The sequence below is a fragment of the Orussus abietinus genome, unplaced genomic scaffold (genome assembly GCF_000612105.2).
Source record: "Orussus abietinus isolate OABI.00-Male unplaced genomic scaffold, Oabi_2.0 scaffold21, whole genome shotgun sequence".
Lineage (NCBI taxonomy): Eukaryota > Metazoa > Arthropoda > Insecta > Hymenoptera > Orussidae > Orussus > Orussus abietinus.
Genome location: NW_019396018.1, coordinates 779,004 through 798,480, shown reverse-complemented (window position 1 = coordinate 798,480; position 19,477 = coordinate 779,004). Strand labels below are relative to the sequence as shown.

The 19,477-nt window shown below is 47.6% G+C and overlaps 1 protein-coding gene across 1 annotated transcript in view; it reads right to left on the bottom strand.

Annotated features, from left to right (window-relative positions):
- The window catches only part of LOC105697594 (acetylcholine receptor subunit alpha-like), an 82,741-nt gene that overhangs the window by 55,149 nt on the left and 8,115 nt on the right, over positions 1 to 19,477 (bottom strand). The gene's annotated exons all lie outside the window — the stretch shown is intronic.

Sequence of the window (19,477 nt, the reverse complement as noted above, 5' to 3'; positions counted from 1 at the left end):
GCGATCATAACGTGGGGAGAACATCGCCAGGGCGCATGTAAGTCCAGAATCATCCTCACGCATACTACCATGGGGTCGGAGCTAGTCCTCGGTCCCACATTCCATCGCCGAAAAATTCGTAGACGACCTCGTAGCTACGTTACATCGACCCGAGACCGTAATCCCGGAGTCGATGGCTCGATTGAAATTTTTTTTTCCCTCCCCTCCCCGCAAACATTCCCCCGTATACTCTTCTTGCGCGCATCGAATCGAAAATAATGCCGTGATGAAAATTCCTCCCCGCGATCTGGCGAAAAATGCAATACGCCAAGCCATTTCCTAGATTACCGGGGATTTACGTAAGGTGTCGACGAAAGGGAAAGCGTTTCGGAACATTTCAAAATTAAAGCGTTCCCATATCCACAATTATACCCACGGTTATCCCTTATACCTGAGCCCATAAAATTCGAGCTCGTAATCCTTCCTATTTGACCACATACAGATCGGAAAAGAAATCCGGGATTCCGGTACGAAATACTTTTTAAAGTTATCACCCGACAATCAGACATGAATATCATTTCCAAAGCCATTACATGAAGCGGTTACATGAAAAGTTTCCAGAAACTCCACGGCCCCTTCTAAAACGTACAAGTGCACTTAAAAATATTAAAGCGTTCCATCTGTTTCCACATTTTACGTTAATTTTTAAGATTCCATCCCGCCGATTCTTTTCTTTTCGGTACACTCGGTATGTCTTCCGTCAACGCCACATATGTGGAAATCATCCCCCGTAGCACGATATTACATCTTCGGAGGAAATAAGCCGTGTCTAAGAGGCTGTCGAGGAATCATCCAAATCTCCACCCGCACGCACGCCCTGCCACGTTTAGGTCTTCGGGTCGGGAGAAATTACCACCCGAGCCGCGGATCCATATTTTTCATTTACCCTCGCTTCGCCCTCCCTCGAGTGGGGATTATTCGGCGCGTCGAACCTCGAAAACCCAACCCTCTCTCAGGTCCATATCGGGCCAGAGATCGACGTCTAGACGGATTCTGGGGCACCGGGGAGGACACGAGTGTGGCGGGGAGAAGATACGTGTGCGGCATCCGGCGACACACCGTGTGTCCGCAAATGGGTGACGCTCGTAAAAACAGAATCGCCGAGGATATAACATGACGCGAGATGAAGAGTTCACCGCGAAGTGATTTGCCCGATTTGATGGAAACGGACCGAGCTGATGGGATTGAGCCGGGGATGGATTGCGAGGTGGTGAGAAGGGGTTATTAAAACGTCCCCGTGGATCCGCGAATAATTGTTTCATACGGAGATGGGCCCGAGGAGGAGGGAGACGGATAGCCAGGTGGACAGGGGAACGCAAAAGGGGAGAGAGAGCGGAGGGGAGGAGAAATTTGTACAGCCAGAAAGATGGGGCAAAGCCTTTGGCTATGTATGTACTCGGAGAAAAAAAAAACTCGGTTTTTCTCCACCCTTTTTCGCTCCACGCGTAGTCCCGGCATTGAGGTCGGCTTTTTGTAAATCCCCGTACTTGTGAGCAAGAGAAATAAGGCTTAGATTAATCATGAGTATCTGGCGCGAGAAACGAGAGTCTATACTTTGTAGGCAAATAAACCGGCTAATTGTATCGATAGCGTGTTTGTATTCTAGATATATCATTTTCCTTATGATTAATGTTTCCCGAGGTACTTGCGAATTTAAATGGGTAACGCTTGTAATTGTCCGCGCCGGATTTCCACGTGAAATGATTTGCGATATCGGTGGGGTAGTGTAAACAGAACTCCTGTTTGCTTATTTCGTTTTCTGTCCTACGTCCATACGTATCGACATCGATGTACAACCTTTCACGGCATATTTACTTTTCTACGAGAGAGAAAGAGAGAGAAAACAACCTCGAACATACACTCTCGCTGTAAACGGATACATGCCCTCGTAAAGCCAGTCCCAAGGGACGGCGCCGTACGAAACCAGAAGTTACCGAGGCACGATTCGATCGATTTAATAAAAACGAACGATAAATGACAAAAGAACACAAAGGGCTCGCGAGAACACCCTCCCGAGTCCTGGCTCTTCCGGGTAAATGTGGAGAGAAATTTTTTAAGACAACAGAGATTTCCTCGGATCCTCGACGACACTTTTCCCTGCGCATCGTCTATAGAAATGATTAAAAGCAGTATTCCATTAACGCACCAATTTACCAAATTAATGTACAAAGTACCATCGTATCCTGAACACAAACTATTGAATTATTACGTTAAACGTTTTTCCAAATAAATTGGCATTAAGTATTTTTAATACCAAAATATATCGAAACACGATGCAATTCCAAAATTCTTCAATTATGTGTTTACGTTTCGCCCGAATATACAATGAGTACTTGTACCCTACACCAGGAAGTTCATAAACCACTCGAGCAGGACTCCCTTTTCTGGAATCCTTAATACCGATCCTCGCGGAATTTCGGAATTCCTATTTGAAAATCGAAATTGACATTCCAAAGGAAGCTTTGTTCTCTTTTGTATCCGAGTCCTTTTGCATGTACGGCCTCTTTGCGAGCTTTTGTCCTGTGCTTCCTTTCGAGCGCAGCTTGAGAGCATACCCTAGATGTTACTACCCATACACGTCGTTTTGTATTCCGCTGCCTCGAATATGTCCGAGGGAATTAAGGTAACGTAAAAATCTCCTTTCAACGCCAATGTGCATCCTTCCTGATGTCAGGTGTGCGTTGCGCCTTTTAGCCATTCCCGCCTGTCAAGCCTGTCACTTCGCATCGGGTCCATGCCAGAGAGTGACAAGTATTAAGGGGGGAGATACATTTAACCGAAATTTTTTCAATGAATTTTCATACATTTTTTTTGCCGAAATCGTAAGACCTATTGAAAAATCCTCTTTCATACACACTTATTGATATTTTGTCTGCTTGTACAAATTGTTCAAAAACATTTCATTGCGTCGTTCTCGCTCTGTGCGCTGAACCGCAAGAAGCTGCATTTCATCGGTACTCACGATTGCGCCCGTTTGACTGATCCGAAACAAAAAATCCAGGTACATTACGGTTCGTCAGATGGCCCTTTATAGCCGGTAGCTCGATCGCGTTGAAAAATTGAAAAATCACAAAATGGCGACACGATAACGAATTTTTTTTCAATTTGGCAGTATTTTTCACTTTTTTTTAAGTTGTACAGATCGTAATTTTTTGTGTAGACTAATCTCCGCGGTAGGGGCTATAGCCAGATATATTCTGAACAACCCGCAAAAATTTTAGATGAATCGGTTCAGTAGTTCCTGAGATATCGTAGGTACAGGTTTGAAAAATGTGGTTTCGAGAAAAACGCGTTTAAAATTTCGGGATGAATCGCTGCGATCGAGTTATAATATTATACCTGCCGCCCACCCGCCCATTCAAACCTCTATAACTCCGCCAATTTTGCGAATTTCTTAATAATATTTAGAGGGAATGTTTTCAAGATTATAGGCTATATAGACATGCTAAAAACCGAAAATCGATCGAAAATCGACCCCCCTTAAAGCCATTTTGCGGGAAGAGAGTAGAAAAATATTTCCAAGATATCGACACACCTTTTTGCAGAATCCTAAGCAGGACATAATGAATAGGAATTACTTGAAAAAGAGAAATTTAGAATGAAATTTTCCGACGAGAATTTTGTAATTACAGCGAAAATGTGTTCCGGAATAAAAGCTAGAGTTTTGACAAATTTCATTTATCGCGTGCTCATTAAGTCCCTGTCCGATCTAGTTTTCTCCGGAGCCAGACCCCTGTAAATGTCTCCACTGTTCAGCTTTTGGATATACACGATTCCAAATACCGGAACATTCGCCAATTCCAGGGTAGCCGTTGCATTCAGGATTCCCCAGCTTAACCGCATCACAGGAACGAAACGCATATAATCCGACGGTCGTATTTCAGAGGATTTGGTTGGTGTGTAAATCCCATAGAAATGTAAAACAAACGGGCCATCGGCAGAATTATTAATGAAAAGGGGGAGGGGGGAGAAAGTTGACAAAATAGACGTGGAACGGTAAAAGTCTCGAACCTTAATCTTCATTACAGGAATCTAAATCTTGCTCCGAGGTAGAGGTCGCCCGGAGATGCACACAATTCCTGGCATAGAAACAGCGAGAGGCATTATGCAAAAAGCGCATGATTGCGGCGAAGTGATAAAGACGTGTCCGGAACAGCAAATCCCGGCTGCCTTAACCCACAACTAATTGTGTCCCTTGTTCTAGATGAATGCTTTACTTACGGCTCGATACATTCGTCCCTCGAGATTGTGCTTCAGCGTTTCGCTATGGCGATAAGTCACTATCCTCCTCGGATGCAATCCGGCCGAGAGAGCGCCACTTCACAAACAGATGCCACAAAGCGTTAAATCTGAAACCGCTCGAGGCATCAGCTGATATCAGCTCCTGATAGAAATTGCGTTGCTAGGGAGCATCGAGTCGGTCGATAAGTCCTTTGCATAATATCCGAAGATCTAAACGAAAACGGAAGGTAACCCCATTTTTTACCCCAGACTTATTTCACCCCGAGAAAAAAAAAGTGTCTCCACAAAAATTGTTTATATTCATATTGATCATTGAAATCGCTATTCTCTGATTTTTCGCCTCTCTCCCGATTTATCATTTACCCGCAATCGTTTCTCAAGTGAGTTAGACCAATAAGGTATGATATCGCGGAACTCCCTGGACGAAGTTTTGGTCATTTGGCAATTGACGAATCTATCGGACTATTCTCAAGGATTCCTTTAGTAAACATCCATAAGGAGCAGCGAAATTCAAACTATGCCTATAGAGTGTAAGCACACCTTACGTGTAAGAGAATCTCGGGCGCCCGTTACCACATTTGCATTCGGTAATTGCGCATTAAACGTCTCGGGGCATTTCGCACAATTACCGGACTAAGCAAGGGAGGGCCCCGTCTCAAAATATGACGCACTGCCGAGACGTGGAGCAAAAAGGGTTTACAAGAGGGACGAAACCAAGCCCATTACCCACCCGAGCTGCTTGATGCAATTACTCGACGACGTCGTACCGTCATGGAAAACCATAACCCGGCGCGACGAGCTTTCTCGCGTTCCCAGCCCCAAGGACCGTTTCCTGGAGATTCACTTAGCGTCTCTATCAACTTTTCGTCGGCCTTTGAGCGAGCCTGCGAATTCCTGGGGTGCTGGGCGATCGAGGAGAGTCTCAAGGAGGGCTCTCAAACGGCTCGGGATAAGTCCCTGGAAGACGGCCGAAATGGGATGCTAAAGTCTCCCATGGACCATGAATATATATCCCCATTACGCGCCTTCCACCCCGTGCAAACATCGGCGCGCCGCGAAGTTTAAGTTTGACTTAAGTTAACCGGATGAATCCCGGATACCTCGCCCCAGAGAGAATTGATGATTCTAGATGCCCTCGGATCGGCAAGACCGCGGAGGAAATCAAAGAGCTTTCCCGAGCCGTTCGGTTTAACGTCCCCGTCGAGCTTTCCTCGGCCTTTAAGCGGAGATGTAAATTCCCGCGATGCAGGACTTTCGGGACGAGACTCTTCCCTCGGTCGCATTCGATGGACCGAGCCAAAGTTTTTAAACCGCCCGGCTCGAGAGTCCTCTATGAAACCCCTGAAATGGGATACTAAAGCTCGGCCGATGAAAATATTTCCGTGCCGTGCTTTACCTACTATGCTGACACGGTACGTACCTACGGGCGTACTCGGAAACTTATTAAAAAAGAGGATGGCCTGATATCGAGCGATGTAGCGGCTCAAGGCGATGGGACACTTTGTATTCATTGAAGTGTAACTCCGGTGTTGCATTAGAATTCCCTACGATGCAGCTTGAATAAAGATACGAAATTATAAAAAGAAGAAGAAAAAGAATGGTCTCGCTCGGTAACCAGGTGATAAAAGGGGGACCGTATTGCTCGGGCACCCCTACAAAATTCGGCAACGCCACTTTTCTTACTTAACGTAAGCAGTAATTTAAGCAACCGCGTAACAGCGTTCGGGGACCCCGTAACTTGTATATCATTTAAAGTTATGCTCCACATCTCCCACGAAGTGGTGTACTACGAGTGCCCCGCTATAAACCAGAGATGCCACTCACAGGTGGAGTTTCGGTACTTTCATCAGCGTTTGAGCTAAGTGAACAGCGAAACGCAGTCCCAAGTACCGCCGGCATTCTTTGCCCTTTATCCCGAGTGAGAACGTTGCACTTGAAAACGCCGTTTTCCCCGTAATAATTTTCTTTCTTTCCTTTCGGTTGGACGCGTAATAGGAGTCTTGGACGATCGAATTCATCGGCTGGATTATTTTTTCCCGTAACGGCGACTCCTCGAAATTTCAGGAAATCTGCCTAATTAGCAATCAGCCGACATGATCGGCCTCGAAAATTGCCTATACTCGGGAGGATATGTTAATAGAGAGAGGAGGGGGTATTGGGGCCTTTGTATGCTCCTCCCGGGGTGGAGGATGCAAACTAGATCCTTAATTTTCATCTATAGATTTCCTATATCGAGAATCCAGCGAGTCCCTTGGGACCATACAGCCTACGGATTATACACGGGGGTACGCTTTCAACTAGATATTTTCACTCCCGGTGGAGTATCATGTATTATAAGGGGGCACAGGATGTACGCTAATGCACTGGAAACACGCGTAAGGTAGCTGCAACTTCCGGTAGCCTACCTACCCCCGTCGCTGTTCCGAATTAGCTACGCCTATAACGTTATCCGGCCTGACATAGAATTCCTCCGAGAAGATAAGCCACGTTGGGAAAACTCTAAAGAAAGGAAATTTTATATTAATCTCGACGTAAATCTTTTACTACCGTTTTATTGTAAAAATAACCGACGCTCCTCCGAGGTAGCCGGGAGTTGAGGGAACTTAGTTCCGCCGTTTGTTTATTTATCGGAACCGGGTATTAATGTCGTTATCAAGTTCTCTCTTGACCCACTTCGGGAGAACCGAACTCTGATTGCGATATATTTCGAAAGGAGGATAATTGAAAAACTCGAGGCTCTTCCTGGGCACACGGACGAATGACTATGGCCATTGATGCGCTGAAATTGAATATTAAGAAAAATAAAGGGCTCAAAGCCGAAAACGAAATTCCGGAAGTCCAAGGGTCCCGCCTTTCCAAGTTTCAGATTGAAAGGCTGCAACAGTCCTTAAGAAGCCGCGGAAGTTTTGAATTGTTAAGAATCCCCCTTGCAAGACGGAAGGTTTTCACTCGGAGAGGGAGAGCACTCGTTAAGTACAATAGGAAATTTCGCCGACTTGCACCGGAAGACAAAGTCGGTGCTTCGGGTTCAGCGTGAGAACTCTCTATTCTCATGGGAAGCCGCCACTCTATTAGCCTTGCATTCTCTGAATCAAGTAATTCACACCTGTGAAAAGTAAAATCCATTATGGAGAGACTTCTGACGCCTGCCTTTCCTAAACATAGAATATAAAAGTGTACATTTTTGTACAGCATTTTATATCGGTTAGAATATCCTTAATAACACGGAGAAGAGTATGATATATTTTATAGGTACTGTCGGTAGGAGATTATATACAAAATAAACCCTAGTTAGTATTTCACGTACCCCGTAATGGAGGAACGCCTGATGAGAGGACAAACGCTTCCTCTCATCAGGCGTTCACAGTCGGAAACGCGGACCGAGGACCTTCAAACGACACAAGAACGAACGACACGTTCTCTTTCCTGGAGGCTTTAGAAAAAAAACATTACATTATTCAACGGCAGCTCAGCACCAGCCATTAACCCTTGCTGTTTAGTAACCGACGTTCTGCCCCGGCCATATTCTCCGCGTCCCGGCGGGGTCGCCATCCTTTTAACGCCCTTAAAGAAAAATCGCTCTCTCGTTAATGGTCAAATGGCGGCCATAATAGTATTATCCGGCTTAACACCAATGATTTGATTAACTCGCCAGACCCTGCAAAGAAGAATCAACCGCTTAAGTTATGGCGATATTTTTTATCACACTTCATACTCGATGAACGAGTAGTAGGAAAATCCGCAGAACCGCGACATCGTTTCCCGGCTCAATAAAATGGTGGACGTGAATTCTCTCTTTCGTTAATGGCCAAGTGGCCCTAATTATATCCCCCGGCACATCGCTAATGGCTTAATTAACCGATCGGACATTTCCTGCGAGGAGAAATCAAACGTTAAAGACCCGTCGAATTTTTATCCCACTTCACTCTTGACAAACGAGTAGGAAAGAAACCCACAGAATTAGAAGTTGTTTTCCGCACGTTCGAGACAACGAACGTACATAACGGCAGGAAGCCAAATGAAACCTTTCCAGGAGACTCCCTTCCCATCTCCGGGAAATGTATCAATCTTAGGTATCGATGCTTTACTAAGCACCGCGAAACCTTGCTCTGTGTTCGCGGATAAATCACGCGGCTCGTAAATAGAATTGCGGTGAGAGATGAAAAGACTCCGCTCTTTCACTTCGGGGTAGATAAGTGGAGGATTCTTCTCTTTCCTTGTACGTGTGCTTCCTCGCGTTATATTTATGTACGATATGTATCGTACCCGAGCTCGTTTGTCGTGTACCGGACTTCGGTAGTGGGTCAATCCCGAGTAGGAGGAGTCAGGCTCCATTCTGGAAAATTGGTAGCGGTTTCGCGGATTGTCCGTGCGGAGAAAAAGGTACGTTGCAGAAATTGCCTCGCGTCACCCTACCGCATCCCTTTGGGCCTTTTTACAGCGTTTCATAAACTTCCAGACACTAAAAGATAAAAAAAAATAACCTTGTTACAAGTGTCTACGTTTCATAATACGCTGTATACTAGATAATATCAAATACCGCCGAGAATACCGAGCCGCGTTTTAAGGCGTTAATACGTGTAATCTTGAAATGCGTTAATCAATCGTGATTTTTTCTTTTTTCAACGTCTTTTGGATATCGTAAGGGAGTTTTAAAAATGTGGATAGCGTCAGGTCTTTTCTCTGATCCAGGTGTATGCGCATTGGTTAAGCCTTCGCGTTAGGGCCTGATAATTCGGCCTTGATTTATCTAAGAAAGAGAGAGAGAGAAAGAGAGAGTGAGAGAAACCCACTACACGGATGCTCCACATCCGGTGGGCACTTCCGAAATGAAAGAACCCGCCCCCGTCATGCTCGAGTCCGGCGTCAACATTCATTTCGCCCTGCGAAATTGCATCTTACCTAACAATTCAGGCACTAGATCCGAAACATTTCCCATTTCGATTTCGACAAACCCCTCATAGCTCCTCGCCTGGTCTTGAGCGAATTTAAAATCTCCACTGGAACTGGGAACATCTTCGGTCCACTGATATACATATATTTTAAATATATGAAATATCATATAATGTGGCATATATATATATGCCACATGCCAGGATCACCATTGTTCGATACCATGCAAGAATTATAACAGAAACTGTACATTCGCAATTTTTAAACCACCTAACATTTCTTCATCTACTTTAGCACAATATCAGGCACTGAAGTAGAAGCAAAACTATCAACAGTTAGAAAAAATGGTAAAAGTTGTATCTCTTCACGCGCATAGATAATGTCGCATTTTCGTCCCTCTACTTCAATATTTCACTAAACGCATTTACCTACTTTTCTAAATTGCAGAGACCACACGCGTCAAATAATACACCCTTTTACGTTGTTTCATAACATAATATGTACTTGTATATGTACTCTCCTGATAGTCTAGCCAGCCTAGAAAGTGCGACCAACGCCGTTTGAAACAAACCGGGACCTGTTATTTACTGTCAGAACGGCGATAAAATCCTTTAACGAGATATTCGGCTTCTCGTATCCATGTCCATAGTGTAAATACTTGAGTTCCGCAAACCTAGCGTTCAATTAACTAATATTAACAAAGGCCACGGCTCCGTCGTTTCAAAACCCCACAATACCATGTCCAGAATCCGTAAATATGACGATAGAAAAAATAGGTTACATCGCTCGAAAGATTCCATCCTTCCAGGTTTTCGTTCCCGGGCGCGCCTGCCTTGGCTCTGATTTCCGTCCACGTCGCAGGTAATCCGGTGTCTGGGTCCATCCGAGGGCGGCGTCCGCTTCCGAGGGGAGTCGGGACGCGGGGGTGTCCCACTTCCGGCGGGCACTTTCGAAATGAAAGTGCGCGCCGCTTCAGGTCGGACAGGGACTTTCATTTCGGCAGCTGCCTCGCCCGCCCACCAGAGGGCAGGCGACTCGCGGCGATATTTTCCGGCCTGACGCCTTCCCGCGTAGAAATTGAACGTCGATGTTCCGAGGAAATCCGGGAAATAACGGCGTCGGGAGGCCAGTTCGATTTGTCCCGAGGGATCGCGACGACGTTTTCTCGGGATTACGCGTTTTGATCCCGCGATAAAAAGGGGCCCGTCGGTTAAGCGTCGCTTCGGCCGAGCGCCGTGATTCCAAGATGGCCGCCCCACCGCGCGCTAACGAGCCGGCCGAGCGATGGCGCGCGCGTCGCGCGCGAAAACAGCCCGCACCGGTGCCAAGAAAAACGACGCGCTGAAAGATGCCCGTTATGCATGCCTTTGAGCGGCCACCCCGACTCCGGGGTCCTCCTCGCTGGCAAACACCCCCTCGGCCGAAGTTCGCGCGTTCCTCTGGTTTTACGGCCAGCTGGAAGAAGAACTCGCGCGTCCGAGGGCGTGCGCGCGTCCCGGTCGCTCGAGCGCTCCACTCCGGGATTTAGAGTCCATTAGGCGAGCATTCCCAGCTTTCGACGCAGTTATCGAGCGCCGTTCAACTTCCGGCAGCTCGATTTCCCGAAATCAGGTAAAATTGCGGACTCCCGTGAGTACTTTGTCCGCTGGACGCAATGGTTTACACAAGACGTTGGGTGGGATTTACAAGTATTAAACGTAGCAACGGCGATTTAGGACGGCTTTAGGGGCCTCGTCCTGGAAGAAGCGGCGGAGACGCGCCGTCGCCCGGGTAGAAGCCCAGAGACTAGGCGTCCACTATCTACGAGTTATTCCCCACTTTAAAGAAGCGGGATTGCCCCGGTATCCCGGCGTGTTCCTCAAAACAGCGACTCCTCTTCCCGGACAGGACCCCACGCCGTTATCTCGGGCTGCGCTGGCGGGAGGTACATTTAGGGAAACGAGAAAACTCCCCTGGCGGGCAGGTAAATAAGCGCAAGTGGAATTACCATACAGGGTTACCCGTAAAACCGTGACGTTAAGGATCGACGCAGTAAAGGGGATACCTAACCTTGCCTACGCCCAGGTTAGGACGGATATTCTCTCTCCGCTCTCGCCGAGAGCCCGGCATGAATGCGGAGAGCTTAGGGCCACATAAGAGCGCAGACCTTTAGGGTGAATCATAACGAAGAGCGTTAACTCCCGACTCCTCGAAAGGGCTTCGTGGAGGTGTTAAGGTTGACTTTGTGGCCCAAAGGGTAGCTGGGAGTGCGTTTCGCTTCGACCGACTGCTGGGCAAGGTCCCGACTAAATGACCTATCCCACTATATCGGCATCGCAGCGGGTACGTCGAAACGTCGCCGCATAAATACTCCCTACTAATTTACTGTTAAAAAATTATTATCAACGGTAGATCCGTTGTTACGTCTCTAAACATAGACTGGAAAATCCCGTAGACAATCCACGATAGATTGTAGACGATGAAATCGTAGATAATGGTTTTTAGGTGGAGTGTTCCAATGGTCTTACGGTGGAGGCGCCTGGGCCAACGCCTCCCCTTAAATCCGCTCAATTTCGCCGGATATTAAACGGGAATAAATCCCAGGGAAATCGGCGCGACTTTATTCTTCCCGATTGGATACCCGTTGTATCGGATACGCGAGGACCCTCGAAATTGAAGAAATTGTGTTCCCGGATGGTAAGCCTGTCTTCAATCGGGGTTCTTAACCCAGCTCGGCATGAAAGCACTCGCCTCATTCGAGGGAGACGCTCTCGGAATAGTTAAACAGGCTGTTAGCGCAATACCGGGATTGCAGGGGTTACGCTGGAAACCGTTCCGAGCTGGCCACGTGTGCTGAATCGAAGGTAACGGCCTACAAACGGAAGAGAGAGATTATCTTAAGTCGAACGAGGTGGCTGTCGATGCACCTCTAGGTGGTCCATGGCCCTCCCGTAATTTCTCAGCTTCTCGCCCAGGGTAGACCCACGAGTGAAAGTGAGAATTTTAAACAATTTCAACGATTAACCTTCGTATCTTTTTCGAGTCCACTTTCGTTTTTAATTTTTATACGTCTCTCCACGAAATATTATAAGGAGATAAAACACCATGAATCGAAGTCGATCCCACTTTGGGGGTCCAAAATCTCGGATTTTCGCTAATCCAGTGTCGATGGTGCCTCTTCGATGAAACTTAGCAATTAAAAACTGTAACCTCATACCGTGGCTGCCAATCTTTATCGCGTCAAAAACCTCGCATTCTGTATAATATATGCATACTTTAATTGCAAAATTAAATTAGTTTCAAGCTATTTACATCGACAGGATACATTTTGGTTTTCGCAAGTAGCTCTCGTATTGTTAGATCAGCAGAAATCCGAGATTCCTGGGTCGCGATTTTGGGACTACTTTCCATGCAACTGATCATGGACTTTACGTCTTCTTATGCTACTTCGTACTTGGCTCCTTCCCACTTCTCTGCTATATTTTTAATTATCTAAATATTAATTGCATGACACTAAATTTGCGGCGGTACTATTATTGTCACAGTTTATTACAAGTCCATATGAATACTAGGGGCAGAAAGAGACGTGAAAATCGAGTAAAGTACGAAGTTTAAGCAACAACGAATTCCTCGGCGAAATCGAATAAATGGAAGCTTGAATTTTAATCCAAGAAAAAAAAAGACGTCTGGAATATGGAGCGCCGTTGCAATAATCGAATCTTCAGATTCAAGTCGGAGCGTCTTTAACGAAGTAAATTTACCTAACGGAATACAATTACCCAGGGGCGAGGTTACACAAAATCTGCAATGCCACGTAGGGTGGAATATGAAAGCTCGGATACAATTGACTCCTCCCAGGATCATGTCTGGGCGACTCAATTTTTTCGCCGATGTGGAGATAACAACGCGTGCATATCGGTCGCCACCGTGAGGCAATATCGATCTATCGGTATCGACAAATTTAGCGAGGCTCATAAATAATGCAAGAGTTTCGTAAATCCACGCCAGACTCAATTATACTTTCAGTTGCGGCGACACCGGCCCACTGCGCGGAATATTCTACCGAGATATTTTTGCAGTTTCGAGTGATGACCGGGCAACTGCACTCCATAAATATCCGAGTTCTGACCAGACTCGAATTCGGATTGAGTCGACCGAAAAATGTAATCCGGCGGCGGTCTGGAAAGGAGAAACGAAAATACTGCCAGTGATATTCGATACCGCGAGTGGGAGGGAAAGAGAGAGAGAGAGTGAAAAAAAATACCCCGCAAAGCAGAGGCGACCGCTTTTCCCTTCGAGTCGAAAGAACCCTTTTGCTTTCTAGCACTTCGTTAATTAAAAGAGTTCGCCAAGAGAGGGTAAACGAGGCTTAGAGGTGTTGGAAATCCACCGAGCCGGTAACGGGAATTAACGGACGTCTACCGAGCACCAAAATGGCCAAAAGGTATGAAATGCTCGGTCGGAAAAAGAAAAATACGAAATTCCGGTCCGCGTCTCTCGGGCTCCGGGAGGGATAAGTGCTGAATGCCGTTCAACGCGAGGACCAACGCGAAAAGGATTCCCACGAAGTTACGTCACGTTATTCCAATCCTTTTTGTTCAGACCCCGCCGCGGTTTCCGCGGCATTTAACCGTAAATTGACAACCGGAGGGAGCCACGCCAGGGCTTCGCCCCTAGATGGTGCACGTGGTTTCTCCGGAAGTGGTTATCGCCCGAGTCGTATTCCAACATCAAAAGACGTCGACAAACTTGCGCCCGCAATATGAACGGGACCCAACCCCTTGGGAAACCTCGTTTACCAGGAAGTAATCGCCCTTAAGACCCTTCATCGTTTTCCAACCAGGATCTAATCACCCTTAAGCCCCTTTCGCCGCAGCCCCATTGACAACGGTATCGGATGAGTTATTTTGAATGTGGGCCAATCGAGGAGGGCGCTCCCTCTTTGGGATCAACCATAACATTCACGGGCTTCCATGACGAGGACCGGCCGACATCCATCCCGCCCAACTGGACCAAACTGGGCGAAACTCCCAAGGTAGGGATTTGAAGCCGGTAATACACGGACCGAGGAAAATGGGTGTTGATCCAACTAATCGAGAACCAAATATCACCGAAAGTTTACTCCAATTACGGTTTCGCAGCTCCGATGAAAACAAACCAGTTTCTGGCGAGAGAAACCGAATTAAGTCAAACAGTCCCGAAGGTGTTACATCGCAGCCATTAGCGACAGTACTTCGGACCTCGATTGAAAACCGCCACAGTGTTTGTGGAGGTTTCTCCGAAATCGAGGCCCCGAATACGATCGCCGTTCGAGCCCCGTCTAGCCTTAGAAATCTCGGCGAGAAGCCGTCCAAGAATCCATTCGACCGTGTCCCTGATCACCCGAGCCATTGAAACGTATTTCGGCACCGTGGGGTTGAACGTACCCTCGTTACCGTCAGCGCAGTGTCACCAAAGACCAGCGACCGTCACGAGGGGCTCGCGAACGATCGGCCAACCGAGTCCAGCCCCGGCCTATCTCCGATGGGCCATCGACGCGGGTCAAAGATCGAAAGTCACCCCCCTTACCCAGAGATTCATGGAACGGTGATACGGAAAATGGGTGTCCGAAAAATCAGAAAAAAAAAAACGGGGCGACCGCGAGTTATCGCTGGGCGTCGCGGATTGGCACGACATGTGATTGCAGGCGATCGCAGGCGTGAGTCGCCCATACAATGCCCCATTATCCGATTGGAACACCAAAGTTTATTTTTCGGCGCCCTGGACCCCTCGATGCCTCGTAACCGGAAAGCCCGGCGCGGTAACTCCCTTAACGCGATTACCGTACACGCGCCCCATCCAAAACAAGGTCCAAAAAGCGGCCGACCATAAGTCCGTGCCCAAAATCCCGGAGCGTCGACGCCCGCCAACATCGTTAGAACTCCGTTAATCCGGTTCGGAGATCCCAGGAGCGTCCCCAGTGCCGGGGCATCCGCGAGGCGGTCCGAGGGCCGTCTCACCGGTGACAGGTGCGAGCACGCTCGGCTCCGGCAGCGTGTCGACACCTCGCCGGGGACTCGGCGAGGCGCGACGCTCCCCGCTGGATCGGAGAGCGCCGGGCGGCGGGGGTTTCGCGCGTTACTCACCTGGGGTGCGAGCGGCGGTGCTCGGGTAACCTGAACGGGGCCGAGGCACGAGTGACGCGGGCGGCGAAGGGCCTCGCGAGCGTCCGCGGAAGGAGGAGGCACACGCGAGAGAGAGAAAGAGAGACAGACAGAGAGAGAGGGCGGCGGACGCGGCACCGTGCTCGGCCCGTGACGATTGAACGACTGCACCGGGTCAGCGAGGCGCCCCCTGGGGATCCGTCGGTCGCGGGGGCGAGAGTATCGAGAGTGCGGGATCCCACGGTTTTTAGCGGCCCTTGGCACACCAGCGACACCGCCCTCGCGCGACGCCGTGCCCCGTGCGCCGTCGCGACGCCCGCCGCGACGCCCAGGCGCTACCTCTCGCTCTAGCCCGCCCTCCCTCGACCGCTCGCCCTCTCTCTCTGCCCGAGCCCAACCTCCGCGAGAGGGGCTCGGTCCATCGCGCGCTTCCCCGAGCCGCCGCCAGAGGGTGCGCGCCGTTACCTCCGCCGGTGCGGCGCTGCAGGGACCCGCGCGGCCGGTCGAGGTCGAGGACACGTGCACTCGGACCGCGAACGAGCCATTTCCGCCCAAAAATTGGCCCGTTTTTCACTTCCTCATTCCGAGGCGGCTTTGTGCCGAATATCGTGGAGAGAGGAATATAGGGACCGGACTGCTCATTTTGAGGGATATTATTAAATTAGAATCACCATTCCTCGGGAAAACCAAGTACCAAATGCCCCCTGGTAATCTGATGCGTGTCCCGCGCAGATTTCCGTTATTTAACGTTTGCGGCACCTGGCACTAGATGTTAACGCGAGTATTTCGTTGTTATTTAATATTTCTTACGTCTAGTAGTAGATGTTGAGAAAAATGTTAAATTACGAGAAAAACGACGGGCGATTTAAGTGAGTGGTGCGTATTTTAACAAGTTTCCCGTCTTAGGTTTCGAGTTACGGTTATATCGTAAAGGATATCCCGTATACTTGAAGGCCCTCCCGAGATTGAAAAGGACTTTTTAATGATCGGGAGAACTTCTTAGGGGTATCAGAATTTCATTGACATACGGGCACTTGACTTCGATAGGTAGAGAGAAATTAGTCGAGTGGAAATGTTGTGCACTCTTTACAGGTAAGGCACTTATTACGTTTACTATTTTAGAACGAGGTGTACGCGGCGTGCGTGCTTTGTAGGTCACCAAAATATAAACATGACATTGCACTATCTTCCACCCCGGTCTTCAATATTTAAGTACTGGGTAAGTCTCGTTCCGAGTTGTATAGATGCAACCCCTGAGAAGCCGATACAGTCGAGCAGTGAGGTCGAAGGCCACTGAACCATGTGTATGTGTATGTACACTTGGAATGCATAAACCCCGTCCCGAAGCATTGAGCGACCGCCTGCACCTGACTGCCTGACTGTCTAACATTTTTATCAGGTTGCCTAAACATTCCTTCCAAATTTAAACCTCTCTTTAAGGTAATGATTTTCATTCCAGAGAAGCCGCCACGATGGATCTCTATTAACATCAAAGAATGACGTTTCTACGAAGCAGGAGACGCCCGTCGACAGCCAACTACCACGGGCCTTATTCCCTTTGCAATTCACCGAGAATAAGTGCACTCTTAATGCATACAATTTTCTAATTATGGAACCGGGCAATCCAGAAGAAGAGGAGAGGTTTTCTCGGGGGCATCGCCGATGCAACCACTGCGACAGAGGTTGAGGTCAAGGAGGAGATGAGTCCTGCCAAGTTTCGGGGACCAGAGGACCCGAATCCCCTGGGACGTTTGAAAACGTAACCAAGCAGGAGACTAGCTAACGAACTAGGATTCCGAAGAGATTGGATGCATGAGAACTTGACATTTTGTCCCAAGGCCATCTTTCTCTGTCCGTCTAGGACCTTACGGGTAATCAAAATCGAGCGTGATAAAAAAGGCATTAAATTTCTACAATTCTTCAAAGGTGTTACCCACAGGCACACTGATGTCTCTTCACATTTTACAGACTTCACGACATCGTTCCGGCCCAAGTTAGAAACCCGAAGGAGCATAAAGCCTCATTTTTGCCACGATTTATTCATTTTAAACAGTCGGCATTTACGGCTATTGAATATTGTCGCAGCGAGGTGCTCTTCAGCTCGCGAAAGAGCGACGAATACGACTACCGAGGTGTTCCGTATATTTCAGTTCCTTAATCGACACCTATTCTTAACCATTGAAATGCGTTTAATGACGTCGACGTAGTATCCTCCATTGCGCCTACTGCAGAATAGGTCAAGGAGTCGGGAGGGTAAAGAGATTAGACACTTTTGCCAAATCCTGGGACCCAGGGGATTCGTATGTCGGGAACGGTGCAATTGAACAATTGTTAGATAGGTACAAATAATCTGCAGGGACATGTTTCTAGTCAACGACCCAGGATTTTATTCTTCGTCCTAGCGGTCCCTTCCCTGGCCCGTGTCGACTTTTATTTAAAAAAAAATTGAGGACATCTTTCTCCGTGGGGTATTCAGAAATCCTGCCTCGCTCCCACTGTTGGTCAACAATGCTCGCTGGGGAGAAAAAAAAATCAACAACGCAAATAGAGCCTAAGATATTGAATCGAGTAACGAGCCACGTCAGAGGGAACGAAAATGCCTGCAGCAGAAGTGCATCCTGTGAGATCCTTCCCTTGTGTGCCTTTTACTCCTTCGAGAACCGAATGAAAGAAGCTGTTATATGCCCAGACCACGGAGGCGCTCTTAAGTGAGCCCCGATGTTGCCAGATCGAGACGTTCCCTCGGGACTAAGGTTTTTTCTTCTGAATACAAAGACTGTACGTATTCCATAATTGAAAATTGTAATTATATCGCGGTAATTATCCGTGTGCTTAGAAAATCCCACATAATGAAAATAGAACCCTGAAAGATCTCTACAAGGAAGGAAAGGTCTATTATTTCTAACGCGGTGCCTTATGTTCATTTTAAATAAACAATTCACTCCCTAATAATACTTGAAAGTTAAACTGACCTCCCCGTTCCTTTAGGAACTTTTACTTTGATCAACGGTTTTCCAGTGCACAACGGAACGTGCTATGAGGGCTGAGTAAAGTCCTACTCCAAATTGCTTCCTGTCCAGCTGTTCAAACGAATAAAACACTTTTGGATCCAGTATTTTACCCAGCTCGGTGGGTCATGTGGGTATGGAAAAATATTCCATTTGACATCGAATTATCAAACGCGTCCCAATTTCGAATTTAGAAGAAAGATCAAAAGCTGATACACGAATGGTGATTATACTTGAACATCGGCTCCGGCATAATTACACGTAAATATAAAGTATACTGAAGATAAAAGATCTCTAAACTTATTTCCAGGCAATTAGCGGGAAGGAGGTAAGCCGAGGCGGAGATTCGCCATGCCGAACTCCCTGCCGTTTTTTTCTCTATTTTTTGGAAAAGTATTAAACGGGTTTAAGTATGCAAACGCCATCCACATCGCTGATAATCGGTCTCTATAAATCAAGCCACAGGTCTCCCGGGAGTCGAAGTACATTATCCGTGAGTAAAGACGCGTTTTTCTCCGGGTCGAGAAAGGAAATCGGACATTTCTTGGCAAGGATCGACGTATGTATACGAGGTATATCGGAACATCTCGAGTATGCACGATTCGCATGGTATGTCGGGTTCCTGCGGGATAGCGAGACCTCCGGACGATGCAGATTCAATTAAACTCGCTGTCTCTCTCGCTCCTCCCCCTGGCCCACCCTATTTGACTCTTTCTCTCCCTCTCCCGGTCGCTCTTGTTCTCTCCTCGAGAAAAACTTTTCCAATCAAAGTGGACTGACCGACCTTTTCTTTTCATTGAGCCCACAGTGACCCGTATACCGGCGGAACTTCCTGCCGATGAATATCAGCCCGCCATTTTACTGCCCACTGCTCTGACCACTAAAAAGTCCGTGAAAATATTCGCCATGCCCCTGCTTTCGAAAAAGGACGATTAGCCGCGCCAAATTTCCTGTTGGGCCGTACTAAATTCATATCGGATGCTCGCGCGAAATCTCTTCGCCGATTAATAAACTCCAAATGGATTCTGCAATCCTTCCAGCCGATGCAGACCATGGAAATGTATTTTCAACGGATCTAGAAACAAAGAAAAATAATTTCAAACTAAATTGTGTTAGATTAAGCTCTACCCTTACCTATACCTTAGAGGAAATATCCTGGATGAGGATTTCGTA